This window comes from Apium graveolens, chromosome 1, assembly GCF_009905375.1.
Source record: "Apium graveolens cultivar Ventura chromosome 1, ASM990537v1, whole genome shotgun sequence".
Classification (NCBI taxonomy): Eukaryota; Viridiplantae; Streptophyta; class Magnoliopsida; order Apiales; family Apiaceae; genus Apium; species Apium graveolens.
The window spans coordinates 18,243,153-18,250,482 of record NC_133647.1 but is presented as its reverse complement, the minus strand read 5'-3'; positions in this window follow the sequence as shown (position 1 = coordinate 18,250,482).

Here is a 7,330-nt window from a genome sequence, read left to right as displayed (position 1 = left end):
GATTACAATGTTGCTATTGGAAAATTAGGCATAAACTCCCCTCCTCATGTATGTGCTAAAGGCAGGGAAGTACCACATGTGCTTAAGGGTGTTGATGAACCCCTCTATAAAGAATCAATTGCTGAACCATTTGATGAGACCTCTTTTATTATTCAAGAAGAAATCCGTGCTGAAGATAATGCTAATGAGAAAGCTGTCTCCAAGTCAAGTGTGTCAAAAGTTCCAGACAAGGTTGTGAAAGCAACTGAGACTAACTCAGACACACATGATTTGGATAACACAAATGCCATGTCTACCATGCATAAGTTGCCTATTGTTAATCCTTCTCATAAAGCATGTGGTGTTCCTGATTGTATGTCTTGTGCTTTTAATCTGTTGTTTGCTTATTTTAATAGTAAGCATGTTTCTAATGATAAGACTACTCCTCGTCAGCATGTGAATAATAGAAAGCATGATAGGTCTAAGACTGCTAGTCCTCCTAAAGCTAGAAAGGAGACATTTGTGCCTAAGCCTAAACAGAAATTTGTCAAGGCTGTTCACAAGGTCAAATGTTCAGTCATTGAGAACGTTGAGAATATTGAAATTAAGAATGTTGTTTTGCCTGATAAAGGCCAATTTTACAAGTATGCCGGACCCAGCCAAGCTTGGGTTCCGAAGAAGGTCTAATCCATTTGTATTGCAGGGCATTAAACAGGTACAACCGGTAGTGTGGATTCTTGACAGCGGATCGTCAAGACATATGACCGGAGATAGAGCCCTGCTATCAAATGTGGTTGAGAAAGCTGGCCCAGTGGTTACCTTTGGAGATAACAGCAAAGGTTTAACGGAGGGATATGGCTGTTTGCTAGCTGGAAATGTTATCATTGAAAATGTATATGTTGTGCAAGGACTTGAACACAATCTGCTTAGCATTAGTCAGTTCTGTGACAACGGCTACAATGTTTTATTCGACAAGCTGAAGTGTCAGATTCTGCACAAGAAAAGTGAAAAACCCTCCTTAATGGGAATCCGGAAAGGAAATCTGTTCGTAGCTGACATGAACTCTGGAAGCAATCTTGAAGTCAATTGTTTCTATGCAAAGGCATCGTCAGATGAGAGTTGGCTATGGCACAAGAGACTTTCTCATCTCAATTTCAAAACAATGAATTCTCTTGTCAAAAGAGAATTGGTAAGAGGTCTGCCTCAGCTGGAATTCTCTCCAGAAGGACTATGTGAGGCTTGCCAGAAAGGAAAGTCAAAGAAAGCAAGTCACAAAGGCACTGACACATCTTCCATAACTGGTGTTCTGCAATTATTGCACATGGATTTATTTGGTCCAGTTAATATCCTTTTTATGTCAAAGAAGTGTTACTGTCTTGTGATAGTTGATGACTATTCCAAGTATACGTGGGTTTTATTTCTTCACTCTAAGGATGAAACACCACAAGTTGTGATTGATCATATCAAGATGATTGAGTTAGATTCTAACGTCCCTGTTAGAGCAATAAGGTCAGATAATGGGACAGAATTCAAGAATGCACTTCTCAATGGATTCTGTACAGACAAAGGGATTACCAGACAATTTTCAGCTCCTAGAACCCCTCAGCAAAATGGAGTGGTAGAAAGGAAGAATCGTACATTGATTGAAGCTGCAAGAACGATATTAAGTGAATCAGGTCTTCCAATGTACTTTTGGGCTGAAGCTGTCAATACTGCATGTTATACTCAGAATCGAACTCTAATCAACAAAGACTTCATTAAAACTCCTTATGAGATTTTGAATGAACAGAAACCTTCTATCAAATACTTTCATGTATTTGGTGCCAGATGCTTCGTGCTCAAGGATGGAGATGATCGTCGTGGTAAGTTCGAGGCAAAGGCATATGAGGGTATTTTTGTTGGATATGGAAGAAGATCATATAGAGTGTATATCATTGATCAACACAAAGTAACTGAAAGTGTCAATGTTACATTTGATGACACTAAACTCCCTAGTATCCAAACTGAAGATCCTTCTGAGAAACTGAAGTTTGATGATACGTCAGATTCAGAATCAGAACATGGTCAAGAACCTGAGGTTGTTGCTGGTGAAGAACCTGTTAATCCTGATGATACTCAAGGTAATAGTGATGGAAACTTTGGCAACAATGGAGATACCACTGCTACTGACGGAGAATCTTCAAGTCAACATGGCAACAACTCAGGGGGAGATGCTGAAGGATCATCTAGTAGGACACAACATCACAATGAATTTCAAGGCGAATCATCAAGATCAAATCTTCCAAGACAGACTATCTGGAATAAAGCTCACCCTTTTGAGTTGATTATTGGTGATCCAGATGTTGGAGTCAGAACTAGACGTGCTACTCAAAATGAGTGTCTGTTCTCAGGATTTTTTTCTGAGATGGAACCTAAGAAAATTGAAGAAGCACTGACTGATCCAGATTGGGTGATTGCTATGCAAGATGAACTCAATCAGTTTGAAAGTCAACAAATCTGGAAACTGGTACCTAGGCCTGTACACAAGAAAGCTGTTGGTACTAGGTGGGTATTCAGGAATAAACTAGATGAAGATGGTGTGGTTACAAGAAACAAGGCAAGACTGGTAGCTAAAGGGTATTCTCAAGCTGAAGGCATTGATTATGATGAAACCTATGCTCCAGTGGCTAGACTTGAGGCCATCAGGATATTTCTGGCATTCGCAGCATTTTCAAACTTTAAAGTTTATCAAATGGATGTCAAGAGCGCCTTTCTGAATGGAAAGCTGGATGAAGAGGTATATGTAGAGCAACCTCCTGGTTTTGAAGATCCAGATCATTTGGATTTTGTCTTTTTTCTTTTCAAGGCTATCTATGGGCTAAAACAGTCTCCAAGAAAATGGTATGACACTCTCTCTGAATTTCTTATTGAAAATAGCTTTATTAGAGGTGTCATAGACAAAACTCTCTTTTCTAAAACACATAAGAAGGATACTATATTAGTCCAAGTCTATGTGGATGATATAATATTTGGGTCTACTAATGATAATCTCTGTAAGAGATTTGCTAAGTTAATGCACAGCAAGTTTGAAATGAGCATGATGGGAGAGCTGAAGTTCTTTCTTGGATTACAAGTAAATCAAAGGTTAGATGGAACATTTATTTGTCAATCCAAGTATCTCAAGGAACTCCTCAAAAAGTACAATCTAGAGGATTCTGCATCAGCAAGGACTCCATCAACTACAGCTGTCAAGCTTGGACCATGTGAAAACTCCATTAAGGTAGATGTCACAAGCTACAGAGGTATGATTGGCTCGTTACTCTATCTTACTGCAAGTAGACCAGATATTATGTATGCTACATGTTTATGTGCAAGGTTCCAAGCGGATCCTAGAGATATTCATCTCGTTGCTGTTAAACGAATCTTAAGATATCTTAAGGGAACACCAAATCTAGGTATTTGGTACCCTAAAGAATCTGGTTTTAACCTTGTCGGATATACAGATTCAGATTATGCAGGAAGTGTTGTTGATAGGAAAAGCACCTCAGGAAGTTGTCAATTCCTAGGAAGCAGGCTAGTCTCATGGTACAGCAAGAAACAGCAAACAGTTTCCAACTCAACGGTCGAGGCTGAATATATTGCTGCTGGAAGCTGCTGTGCTCAGATCTTGTGGATTAGGAACCAACTACGAGACTATGGCTCTGTATTGAACAAGATTCATATTTTATGTGACAACACAAGTGCAATAGCCATCACCAACAACCCTGTGCAGCACTCGAGGACAAAGCACATTGACATCAGGTATCATTTTATTAGAGAGCACGTCATGAATGGTACTGTTGAACTATTTTTTGTTCCAACAGAAGAACAAATAGCAGATATTTTCACTAAACCACTTGACGAATCCACATTTACCAGATTAGTTGGTAAATTGGGCATGTTGAATAGTTTTAGTGATTAATTTAGTTAATATCTGGGATCTGTTCTTGAATGAATTTACAAATGAATTTTTCATAAATGAAAAATTCATTTGCAAATTTATTTTATCATTTTATCATATTTCTTGCTTATTTCTATGTAATATATATTATCTTATCTATTTTCATTTTCCCTACTTGTTAATTTAAAATATCTCAGAATATTTTATTTCCTCTAAAAATATTTTACTATAAATTTTATTTGCTAAAATTCAATAGAAATCTACTTTTGGAATAAAAATAATAAATTCTGATATATTGTCTTTGTTTCTGTAAATATTATAGGTCTGTATTTCAGTTTTACTATTTTGTAAATATTTTCTGATATTTTTACTAAGTTATATAAGTCTTTATAAATTTATATATGTATGTGTTTCTGTGTTTAAAGCTGATATGACAATCGGCAAGAAAATTGAAATTGTCTTGCTGAAAGTCATTTCAGTTTAAATTGTGTTTATTATATTATTCAGTTCAATTTTATACTGGCAAGACAATCGGTATGACTATCAATTGTCTTGCCAGTTATAAACCATATATATAATTATTTTCCGTTTATTATTATACTGGTATGACAATCGGTATGACTATCAGATTGTCATACCAGTTATAATTTTAGTATTTATTTCTGTTTTTTTCTTTTTCTTCTTTTGCCTGGTATGACAATCGGTATGACAATCCAGGATTGTCATACCAGCTGTCATATAAAGCAGTTTGTTTGTTTCGTTTTAAACCAGTTTGATCAGTTCATTTCTTTTCAAAAAAAATTCGAACAGTTTTTCTCTTCATTTTCTCTCTTCTCTCTCTTCGAACTGCTTCCTTCCTTGCTCGAGTTTTTTACTCAGCACACAAATTCATCACTTTGTGATATATACATACAAGTATATATACAGAGGTGCTGTTGGATTTTTATTAAAAAAAAACACAAAAACAAATAAAAATCAGTTTGTCCCTTCAAATTCAATTTGTGTTTGTTGATTTTGAACTTTTTTATTTTTAATTTTAATTTCTGATTTGTGTCTTTTGGTTTTTCAAAACTGCGTTTGTGAGTTAAGAATTTTAACGAGATACATTTCTGTCTAAATTTTTCGATTATAATTAATTTAATTCGAATTATTAAATTAATTTAATTAATTCAAATTTTCTTAATATTATTCTTAAAATTCTGAAAAGCGTGTGTCTTATTATTATTTTAAATGGCTCTCAATTTCCAAATTGTCGCGCATAATCAGGTTGGTTATTTTAATCCGGAAAAATGTGATGTTGAAAAATTTAAGCCATGGATTAGATTTTTAAATGACCATTCGATTGTTAGCTCTGCTATTAAATCAAATGTGATTTTAAACGTCGATCTACTTAGACTGATTTGCACAACCTCTACTGTGGCCGATGATTCAAAATCTTTTTCATTCACCGTCGCAAACACACAGTATGTAGTTGATGAAACAGTCGTCAATCGTGCGTTAAATTTTCCACTAGACAATTTCTGTAATTTACCCTCTGAAAATGATATCACAAATTTTTTCAATGCTATTCACTATCAGGGGGTGATCAATTTAACCAACCTTTCTAAATCAAATTTGGTGTCTGAATGGGATATTTTCTTCGATACACTTTCCAAAGTGTTTGCCAACTGCACAAAATCCAATTTTCATAACATCACTTCCACTCTGCAGTATATTGGTCTTGCGGTTGTTTTCAATCAAAGGATCAATTTTGGCAAACTACTTTTTCCCATTCTCTTGAGACGTCTAACTTCTACTTTACGTGATCATTCTACAAATCGTAGGGTATCATGTTACTATGCTCGTTTTCTCATGCTTATAGCAGATCACCTTCTCTCCCCTGAACACAAAGCCCTTTTTGCTAACTCTGCAGTAACCGAACCCCCTCCAGTTAGCAAAAAGATTTACACTCGCCAAGACACAACCTTCAAATTCATGCAAGTTCCAGTACTTGTATCTGCTTTCATGGCCACTTATATTCCTTTACCTATTTTCAATCTTCCCGGCCATGAACAGCAACCTCAACCTCCAGTGGTTCAAGCCACCCAGGCTCTTCCATTACAGGTAGTAATTCCTCACTCTCACTCTCTTCCTACTTCTGTTGAAAGACCCCCAGTGGTTGATAGGGCTGACCATGAAGTTGTAGAACCACAGCTTCAATCCCAGGTCATAGAGCCAAACACAGAGTCTCATTCTATCTCAACCTCTCCCCCACTGTCTAAAATGTTACCCAGGAGATTACTAGGAAGTAGTACATTGTTAAATATGAGTGAACCCTCAGCTCTGCCTCCTCCTAAGAAAAGAAGAACATATTCTGAGGCATCTGAAAGCCCATCCTTGTCCTCCCAACAGGACATGGACTTTGAAATGGCCAATGAACAGTTACTAGAGGCATTCTCTCAACAGGATGCATCTATTGAAATTCGCCATAAGGCCATGGCATCTTGTACTGAGTCAAGCATAATTCCATTACTCACAATGGAACCATACACTTCCCCAGATCATACTCAGGACACACAGCGAGGAGTGCACGTAGAGTCGGTTATAGTGCCTGCCATAGTTACGGCAGAAGAGCAGTCACATGCTTCAGAGGGAAAATCTGACTCTCCGCCATCTTTAATAGAGTCATTTTCTCCCCTCCCAGATCCAACACCTCTGGCTCCCTTATGGGATTCTCCACTCGCAGATTTATCTGGAGAAAGTGGAGGGCAACTCGGTCAATCTATCCCTGAAGCAATTCAGACATCTATTCCAAAAGATTTGATAGTATTGACTGAGGATCGGGACTCGCGAATTCCCATTGCACCACCACTGACCTCTCTTGAAGAGGCTAGGGTGATTTTTAATGCAGGTACAGAAGAACAGCAACAGGAGGACTCCTCACGAGCAATTATACTGAGAGAAACACATGCACGTGAGGTGAGTGAACCAAACACGAGTGAAATTCAGGTGAGAGCACACACAGACACTGATACTGTAAACCTGTTAGCTCAGATTGCTGCCCTAAAAGAAGAACTTGCTAAAAGCCAAGCTGAAGCTCAAGCATTCAAAGCACAAGTGGTTGAACGGTCTTCTTCTTTCACCTCTGTCAACAATCAGCTTGCAATAATAAGGAATGACATCTCAGATCTAAAGACCACTGTAATACCAAAGCTCAATTCTATTCAGGACACTCCAACTTTATCAGCTGATGACATATCCAACTTCTGCTCTCTACACACAAGAATGACTTCTCTTGAAGACCTCGTTGAGATGAATCATTCACTGGACTCCTCAAGATTTCTAAAGATAGAGACGGGCATGGAACATCTCAATGAAGGGATGAAGCACCTATATTTTATGATCAAGAATTCTCATTGCCCTAATGAAGAACAAAGAACTTATTTTGAAGGA